This window comes from Pinus tabuliformis, chromosome 7 (assembly GCF_031772625.1).
Source record: "Pinus tabuliformis cultivar Carrire ecotype Pingquan chromosome 7, CPIR1, whole genome shotgun sequence".
NCBI classification, from domain to species: Eukaryota; Viridiplantae; Streptophyta; class Pinopsida; order Pinales; family Pinaceae; genus Pinus; species Pinus tabuliformis.
Window position 1 is genome coordinate 845,022,508 of NC_142293.1, and position 10,862 is coordinate 845,033,369.

The window sequence follows — 10,862 nt, forward strand, 5'->3', positions numbered from 1 at the left end:
TTTACTTGCCAATATATGGAGATGCCCAACTCTTTACAGAAAAAAGAATCAACACTAATATGGAATCAAGGCTAGTAGCAGTGGCAGAAGGCAACAATCTAGTACAAGATCAGGGAAAGAGGAAATTGTTGACATAATAAAGGGACAAAAAAAGATGCATATCAAAAGCGCATTCAATCTTCATGCAAGAAGCTTTGACAATAGAATAAAAATGGAGAAGAGGACACAGACAGTAGAGTAGAAGAAGAGAGAAGAGCAGAGCTTGCAGGTAGTATAACTAAGAATGTATCAAGCAGAACAAGAACCAAAGGAAGAATTGGAGCTGAGAAGGAAAGAACAAGAAAGGAAGCATAAATAGGAAGAAGAAAAAAGGCCAGACACAATGAAATAGAAGACAACACTATAGGTTGATGAGCCTGAAAATCCAACAGTTGAGGAAGAGAGTGAAAAGATGTAGGCTCCCTCACCAAATTTAAGCATAAGAACCAAGTATGGCTCGAGTTTGACATGTACATGGATTAGCTAATGCAAGAGGCCACCAAGGATGACTTGAAGCTAAGTGCACCAAACATGCAGAAGCACACTGGTGGTCCTATCATGGCCTACACCACGTTGAGCACACTTCAGGATGAGATGGACACAGGTTCCAAGTCCGTATGCCCCGATGCCATGGAGGCAAGTGTCTGCTTTCACACAGACAACATCAAGAAGTTTGGGGACATCACAAAACAACACCAAGCTTGGCATCAATACATGATCGAGAAACATTAAGTGGATGTTTTTGAGTTGATATTTCCCCAAACCTCAGCATCATAGTGTCTTTTCTTGTTAGGATGTCTCTATCCTATTTTGTCTCACATGGGTACATGTGGAAATTGTGTATTATTTGTAATTGGGTTGTAAGTGTAATTCCAAGTGTCATTAGTGGAATGTGAACAGTCACTATGCAATGTAAAGAGTTATTTGTAAAGAAGTTCAAGAGTAATTAGGGTAGTCAAAGAGTCACAAAGGGGAATGTCTAGGGTCACCCCACCCTTTTTTATAAATAGAACCTCATAACTCATAGAACAAGCTTTTGGGAGCCAAGCTTTTGGCTAGGCATTTCTTAGAGGAGGCTTGGAGAGTATTGTGATGAGCCTTATATTCTCCACAACGTAGAGTGAGTACATCTATTTTGATGAGCAGGTGGTGTTGATTGTAATTTTCCACTATTGGGGCTAGTGGTTTTCAATGGTGTATGTATGGATGGAACTTTCACTTAATAATATATAACGAAGCTAGCACATTTTCATGCATATTTTGTTGTTGTAGTTTGACTATTATAGTTTCTTTAGCAATGTATGTTATTTAACTTACACATTTTTGTATGAACTATTTTGTATGAAATTGTATGAATCTTGTTGCAGACGTGTTGTTGGATTAATCTATCACTTTAGTTTGTGGACTATTTCGCTTTCCATCTTGTGTTGTCATTTCACTTGTGTGTTCCTTTCAGGCTGCGTACTATTATAGGATTCTAAGGGACATACTTTCTTTTCCCCTCTGTGTGTTAGAACCCCAATGCATCTCACTTGAATCACTAAAAGGTCACACACTTTCTTCTTAAAAAGTTATCACACTTACCTCTTCGTAGTACCACATACAAGGAATTACATTACTACCCACTGTTGGGACTCCTACTCCAAATAGTCTGAGGTCGAGTTGGGACTTCTTACTAAGGAGATCCCCTGACATGTTGGTGGTTCTAGCATCGTCAACATTTTTGGCACTAGAAGGAGGGCCAAATGACAATCTGATCCCTCAAAGTCTTTTTTGAATGTTTGCACACCATCCATGACTTACATTACAATCTCAACTTCAACATGTTTTTCTCATGTACATGACTTCGAAGTGTCAGTGGATGTCATAGATGACTTGTCACATGTCAAGTTACGATGGTGAAGGTGGAGAAGCCTTGCTAAGACATATAGTTTCCTTATTACGCTTCTATGAAAGGAATGAAGTCCCTTCAAACGACATTATTTGGGGTTGTTCACTTACACGTTCAATGGCCATGTTAACCAATGGTGTCACACACCACCCACAACCTCTATACACTCATTATCACATGGTCAAAGAGTTAATCCATGCTTTCTATCACTATGACTACAAAGAACTCAATTAAAAAAAATTGGAATTACGGAAAGAATTTAATGAATCCATTGCACAATTTTGGGACCGCTTCTGTAATCTTGCTTTTCAAATCCCTGGAGATGAAATTGATTGGAAATTTCTCAAAGAAAGATTTTAGTATCTTCTTCACATATCTGAAAATCCACATGAGTTGGAAGTATTCAAACCCCTCCCAACATACCTCGATGTTAGAGCTCCCAAATATAATATGGATAAGGTTGTTGTCACAAGTAACTCTCTGTCCTCTTCTCATCAAACTCTTCGTCTTCTTCTCATCAAACATCTCTAGCTCCGCAGGACGAGGTGGGAGAATTTGTGAACCCATCTGTTAAACTGTCACATCCCCCCCCCCACCTGCTTTGGATATTTGCACATATTTGGACTGCAACACCGATGGTTGTCATGTGGTATTGTCGTCTCAACCTTCGTCCTCTAGTTCCTTTGATCCTCCGGATTGTACTGTGTTGTGTTCACCCATTCTAGACTCTTCCTCTATTGTTGACAAGGATCAAGTTGTCGATGGAGTTGGTGTTGAGAAGCCAACCTGTGCTGTCATTTTTTATGAGTATGTGTGGGAATCCAAAGAATAAGTCATAGTGAAGGATGACCTTTTTCCGTCTGCACCTCATCCACTTTTTCCTAACATCTTTTGTGATTATGCCATTTCTGATTGTTCTTGTGAAAATTCATTCCTAGATGTTTCTACTTCCAATCATTCAGAGGATGTCAATTCATCATTTAATTGCAGAGATGACACATATTTCTTTATGAATCCACCCAATCTATCATATTTTCTTTCTAGAAATTCAGAGGGTGAAAATTTTTGTTTCTCATCAACCCCTCTATATGATTCATCAAATCATGAGGATGTCGATGTAAATCTCAAATTTTCTGATCATGGCTGTCGTGATCCCTTCACTCACTCATTCAATCATTATGTTGATTCACTTGATATTGATATTTCCAAGCCACCGGTCTTTGATGATCTACCGATTGATGAAGTGGAAACCCTTGAAGATGTCAAGGCATTTTAGCCCGAGATGATGGTTATGTCAGGTTCTCATAGTCTTGAGGTTGGTTCCACTCTCGATCAAAAAGTTGTTGAAACACCCCAGCCTCCAGGCTCCTCATCACTCTCCTATTTGCATTAAAGATTAGTTTGATCCACAGATATCACATCCTCCACCAGAATCTCACGATCCTATCACTCATGCATTGGAGGAGTCATACATAGCAAGTCATGTTGCTAAGAAAATTTTTTCTTCTTTCTACATTTTTGCTCATTTGTCAAGATCATAAGAGTGTGCATGTTCATCGTCTACGCACAGTGCGATGCTTCACCATGGTACGTTTGCAGAGTGTTTCTCTTGTGATTTTACTCTTTTCTTTTTCGTGGATTCTTTTAAACTTCGAGTGTGTTGGTCTTCATTGTTTTATCTTTCTTGCTTGTTGGTATACTTTAATATCTTTCTTTTCGATGATGGCTTTACAAACATGGGTCAACCAATGCACCGATGGATGCATTGGAAGTATCACTTTATGTGAGTTGGCCCATGCACTGTTTAGATTAGGAGTAGGAGTAGTGTTTTCTTTCCATTGGCTTTGCTTTCATGTTTGGCTTTGCTTATTCACTTTACTTTCTTTACTTTTGTCTTTTTCTTTCTTGTTTGTTTTCTTGTTATGCACCCGTAGGACTAACTTCACATGAAACCCTGTTCAGCTCTTAAGAAAAGCAAGGTGAAGTATAAGAGGACTTGTACAACTATCAATATTTATTTATTTGTTATCCACTGTATTTTTAAAGAGCTTGTGTTTTTCAGTTGATGATACCTTGATGTAAAATATGTTCTATTTAGAGTGAGTCTTGGTGAAAACACAACGCTTTCACTTTTAATCAGTACCACCTACTCTAATTGGTTTTCTATTTTCAGTTAACCCTTGTCAACTTAATCAAGTAGAGTAAGGTGAGGGGGGAAACCTTAACAAGCATGTCAGAGGTATATATAACATCCTTCTTCGAAGGGACAACCTCTTATGCTCTCAATAAGTTAGGATCCCTCTTCTGCCTCATGAAATAAATAAGTGCCTATGCACAGTTCTTTGAAAATGAAAAATGAAAAAAAAAGGCAAAATAAGAGAAAGGCTTCCTGCGTAGAGAGGTGAAGCAAGTAACTCTACCAGGGTACTGACCAAGCTCATTAGAATAAGATAAATTATTATATTCCTGAAGTGACTCTGTCGGGGTACTATCTAGGCCTGCTGGCAGCAGAGAAACATCAGAGATGAAAATAAAACTTTGACAGTATATATTATTTTTGCAACAATATACCCCTCATCCCCAATCTAAACAACTCAGTTGGCTTGGCTTGGTATGTGTGTTGAACGATCAAGAGAATGGCAAGGACTATATCTTTAACTCAAGCTAGTGAGAGGCCATGATGATCAAAGAATCAAACAATACTTCAGGAAGAGTTAGACTCGCTTTACACAAGATAAGTTCCATACAGAGAGTTGGAGTTCTACAAGTGTGTCACCAATGTTGTAGCGGCTACAACCACCCTCCAAAATTTTCCCTTCACTTCGTTTTGGAGCCTCCCTACTAAAATCTCAATAGCTTGTCTTACACTACCCAGATTCTTGTGCTTTAATCAAGTTTATCTTTCGATTTACAACTTATGTTTTCTTACTTGATTCGTTATCTAACCACAAGCTAACCCGGTGACTTGGTTGCAAACCATTTCTATCATTGCCTTGATGATCTGCACAATCCTTGAGGGAAACTAGACTTGCTCTCAGGAAATGCGTAGTACAACCCAACAGTGAGCTTCAGCTCCAGAATTTCACAGACCCAGCTCGTAGCTTGTCTTTAGCTGGGAAACTGTGTAGAGAAGTCCAAGCCTGTATGTGAGCCTTCAGCTCCAAAATTTTGCAAAGCCAGCTGAAAACCTTCCTTCAGATGGTAAATTGTGTAGAGCCTGAGAGGCAGTCCAGAGCCATGCAGCCCAGAAATTGTGCAAAACCTACTTTGCTCAGAAACTACTTAGTGTATGAACCAGAGAATTGCCCGTCCTTCCCAGAACTGCACAATTTTTCCAGGCAGTGCATGGCAGTTTTCTTGAAAAGAAAGAAGCTAAGACGAAAATAATCCCTAGGAAGTAGGGATCTATTATTAGTTTCCCAAAGGTGACACGTTGCCATCTTTAGAAGTTTCTATGAAGTGTCGTTGTTGTCCTTGATCTCAATCATACACGTCATGAACTCCACTTTGCTAAAATCTATGTAATAGATGCCTCTATATCTAACTTATAAATTTGAGCGTCAAGTTCTACCTTCCCCAGGTGATTAAGGAGTCTTTGGAGCATTGCCATCACTTTTCAGGGTGAGTTTTGCTTTTATCGCCTTTTGCTACTTTTCTATCGCTTTTGTTTGTTTAGCATGTGAGAATGTTGTTTCACTTGTTTTTTTGAATGACTACTGGTGTTTTAACTTGTAGAAGTGTTGTTTCAAGTTATAGGTTTCCTTTCTCAAGTTTCACATGAGTTTTCCCATGTTTGCACCAACGGTCGTCATTGCGGCGACTCCCTTCACATGCCTCATGTTCCTTCAGTTTGATCCATTGTTGCACTTCTTTGACATGCATACATCTACACTTAGTCAGATCTGCACTCATATTTACATCATCCTTGAGATATTCTTGTTTTCACACTGCCCATGGATAGATTTGGGTGCCCCCTATCGGTATCTCACACTTGACTACATGCACTACGTAATCTGGGAGCTCAAGGAGTTTGCATTGGCTTATGGAATTGCATAGAGCCTGTCCTAGGCTAGATCCAATTGCACAGTGCACAGTTCTAGGAGCCAGTCTCCTAGCTTGGTCACTTAGACTAAGCAATCCACAGTCTCTCTCAGGCCTTGTCCCAGAATGAATTGTGCATTGCGCGGTTCTAGACATCAAGCTTCCACACTAACTGTTGGTACTATGCAGTGCATAATTCCCACAATCAGTTTCAGTAAAAACTGCACATTTCCTCTCATCAGATGCCCTGGTCACTGCTTGATCATGTTATAAATTTAGATTTGTAAGAGCTAATGTTTTCTTTCCATGAGTGCCCTTTCTATCCCACAAGTACCACACTTGTGAAGCACTTCTCTCTAGCAATGATTGTACCATGGCACCAAAGAGAGTTATTTCAAGAGTAGCCATTGAAAGCAGTACTTGGGAAGAAGTAAAGAAAGTGCCAATTTACTTACCAATTTATGCAGATGCCAAAATCATTAAAGAAAAGGAATCAACACTAACATGGCATCAAAACCAGTAGCAGTAGCAGAAGGGAGAAATCTAGTACAAGATCGAGGAAAGAGGAAATTGCTAACATAATAAACAGAAAACAAAGATGAGAGAGAAAGCGCATTCAATCATCATGCAAGTAGCTTTGAAAATAGAAGAAAAAGGAAGTAGAGGACATAGACACCAAAGCAGAAGAAGAGAGAAGAGCAGAGCTTGCAGGTAACATAATTGAAATCGTAGCATGAAGAATAAGAACCAAAGGAAGAATAGGAGCTGAGAAAGAAAGAACAGGAAAATAAGCATAAATAGGATGAAGAACAAAGGCAAGGTGCAATGACATAGAAAGCAGTGCCAATACAGGTTGATGAGCTAGAAAAGCTAGTAGATGAGGAAGAGAGTGAAAAGATGCAGGCTCCCTCAGCAAAGCTAAGCACAGGAAGTAAGTCTAGTTAGAGGTCAACAACTACATGGAGTAGCCAAGGCAAGAGGCCACCAAGGATGACTTGGAGCTAAGTGCACCAAACATGCAGAAGCACATTGGTGGTCCTGTCATGGTCTACACCATGTTTCACATGCTTCAGGACAAGATGGACACATGTTCCAAGACCGTATGCCCGGATGCCATGGAGACAAGAGTCCGCTTTTAGCAAGACAACATCAAGAAGTTTGGGGACATCATAGCACAACACCAAGCTTGGCATCAATACATGTCCGAGAAGCATCAAGTGGATGTTTCTAAGTTGGTATTTCCCAAAACCTCGGATCATAGTGTTTTTTTCTTGTTAGGTTGTCTCTAGCCTATTTTGACTCACATGGGTACATGTGGAAAATGTGTATTATTTGTAATTGGGTTGTAAGTGAAATTCCAAGTGTCATTAGTGGAATGTGAACAATCATTATGTAATGTAAAGAGTTATTTGTAAAGAAGTTGAAGAGTCATGAGGATAGTCGAAGAGGCACAAAGGGGAATGCCAAGGGTCACCCCACCCTTTGTTATAAATAGACCCTCATAACTCATAGAACAGGCTTTTGGGAGCCAAGCGTTTGGCTAAGCTTTGCTTAGAGGAGGCTTGGAGAGTATTGTGACAAGCCTTGGCTTCTCCATAGTGTCGAGCGAGTACACATTTTTGGAGGAGTAGACGGTGCTGACTATAATGTTCCACTATTGGGGCTAGTGGTTTTCAATGGTGTATGTATGGATGGAACTTTCACCTCATAATATATAATAGAGCCATCACATTTTCATGCATATGTTGTTATTGTAGCTGGACTATTCTGGTTTCTTTAGAAATGTATGTTATTTAACTTACGCATTTGTGTATGAAATATTTTGTATGAAATTGTATTCAAATCTTGTTGCAAACATGTTGTTGGTTTAACTGTCACTTTGGTTTTCAGACTATTCGGTGCTCCATCTTGTGATGTCGTTCTGCTCGTGTGTTCCTTTTAGGTTGCATATTATTACAGGGTTCTAAGGGACACACTTCCTTTTCCCCTCTATGTGTTATAACCCCCATGCATCTCACTTGAGTCACTGCAAGGTAACACACTTTCTTCCAACAAAATTATCACACTTACCTCTGCACGCTACCGCAGTCAAGGCATTACGTTACTTGCCACTACTGGGATGCCTAATCCAAACGGTCTGAGGTCTAGTTGGGACTTCTTACCAAGGATATCCTTTGACATGTTGGCGGGTCCAACACCGTTAAAAAATCTACACATTAATTTATACACAGGGTGTATCATTTCCCAGAATTTATATCCTAACTCATGGCCACATTCGTCAAAGAGAAAAAATGTTGTATTTCCTTTGTCTGGGAGAAAATTATGGAGGTCACCCCTAAACTAATTCACAACGTCTTCCTTTATCCAAAAACCCCAAATTTAGAGAAGTTCATAGAGACTACACTCTTATATGAATACGTTGGGCTCTCAACTAGAGAGAAATAGGTCTTTCATGAATTAATCATGGCCCCAGATCCCCAATTTCCAGTCATCTCAAAATCCCTTCCTATTTCCTTATTTTTACTATATGTGAAACCTATCCTCTCTACTATTCTATGGTTGTGTGGGGATGACAAGACAAAAAATTTCTATAAAAAGGCTTTAGGGATTTTACATAAAATGATGAAATCAAATATTGTCCTTGCCATTCCTTCTTTCCTGCCTATGGCTATCAAACTCCAATGCGAACAATTCCCCCTAGCTTCCTCCTTATGTTATTATTCTATAGTTTTTTACTTGTTCCTTTACACTCATATGGGATAATTTGAATACCTAGGCCTCAACATCATAGACTCCCATAAACAAAGGAATTTTGTGATAGACTAGGACAGATATTTGAAGAAGAAACCTGATAATGAGGGGTTTACTCATTTTATCTCTACTTTCATGGCAACTACTTACAAAATTATTAACAAATCCTCCCCTCCCATATTATTACCCCAATAGAGGAGACTCCTTTAGCTTAGTAAGGACACTAGTGTGGGTGGCTGGTATTTATTTGAAGACTAAACTGAAATTTGTATATATGGGTTTGAATTTCCTCCCTTATATCAATTTTCCATATTTATGCTCATCGGAATTTTTCTTTTGAATTCATAAGACAAAGCTTAAACAAAGACTAGATCCATTTTTTCCTAGCCAAAAATGGGTTTATATTTAAGCTTCCCATGACTTTGGGACCCTTCTAGACAGGCTTTCCAATAGGTGGAACTCACTTTAAACGAATTAAACTTTGAACTTGAAGAAGTGTGGCACTATGATCCTCATGGTGTTATTTCTACTAGGAGGAAAATACATTAATGCTTCTTATTATGAACATGAATTTGGGAAAGAGTTAGAATGTAAGTTTAATTTTGATTCATGGCTTATTAACATAGAAATGGAGATTGAGACACCAAGCACAAAACAAAATCCTCAAAAAAGAAGCATTGAAGAGGTAGGGGACATTGAAATGGAGGATGCATCCACAAATAAGAAAATGAAGATTTAGGAGCAGGAATAAGAAGAAATCAAGGTCAAATTGATTAAAAATAGGTTGGATTAGCTCTACTTCCAAGTATAGTTAGAGGACCCCCAATAAGATACTTCCTCTTGTTCAACTGAGGTGGAAATCCTGGGTTTTGTGGGGGATGCATCAATAGTAGGCCCTAGATGGAGGAGGGGCATCTAACAGAGGAGAGAAACAAAAAATTCAGGGACAACATTTCATCACAAGTGGAATCCTACTTAGTTCCATATCAAACCAGGCTTTTGGCTACTATTAACCTTGTAAGAAGCCAAATGAAGCTCTCCTTATATCACCCCTTAGTGAAATCCCTCCCTTCTGGACCACAGTTCAAAACAGTAGATTTGTCTCTAGACATGACCAGTTTCCCTTTGCAGGACAAGATTAAATTATATAAGAATGTAGGGAAAATGTTATATAGCGAATTCAGAAATGGAGCATTGACTATTAGCAAGGCCGAGAAGTTGATAGAGAAAGCAACTAATAAGGTAAAACAAGAAAGAGAAAACTCAAGAGCTCTTCATCTCCAAAATGAAAGCTACAAAGAATTGATCATCAATATGGGGTTGGATCCCAATGATAAGGCCATTGTGGAGGCCATCATCAAGGGTTGACAATCAAAAATAAATTCACTAAGACAACAATTGAAAATTCCTACTATGGATCATGTATAGACCAAGGAACTAGCTCAGGTTAGAAACAAGAAATAAATTCTCACCAGGGAGCTAATTGAGAGGACTAATGAGGTAGAGGCTCTAAAAATGCAAGTGACAGAGCTGCAACAACATATAGAGTCTCATATTTTTGTCGTGGTTGTGCTAGACAACCCACAAAATCCCACTGAGCAGTTAACCAGAGCTCTAAAGGAACAACATTTGTTTGAAAGTGAGCTAAAGAAGGTTAAACCCAACTTGGACAACACCAAACACACACTAGAAAATAAGGAGAAATAGCTCCAGTCCACTTAGCAAAATGTGGATCAAAATAACATCAAATACTAGGTAGCTCATGATGAGTTCAAAGAACTTAAAGGTAAATTGAAGGATAGTATGGCCCTTGTTGAAGATAGACACATAATATGGGAAGACATCATCTCAAAGATGAAGAAACTTTGGGAACATTTGAAACTAATTGTAGAGAAAAAGGTTGCGGTAAAAACCATTGATTTCTATGTCCTATCAACCAAAGAAAAGAATGCTACAAAGGAAAGTATTGCTAAGAGAAGTATGAAGCTCCTTAAAGAAAAATCAATTGATGAATTAAGTGCGATGGAAATCATTGACAAGATCGGTACAATCGTGGAAATCACTAAAGTGATTCAGAAGAGAGAAGCAAGGGAAAGCGCTAAAGCATTCATGAGTGAGCTGGAAAAATCGATAGCAACCT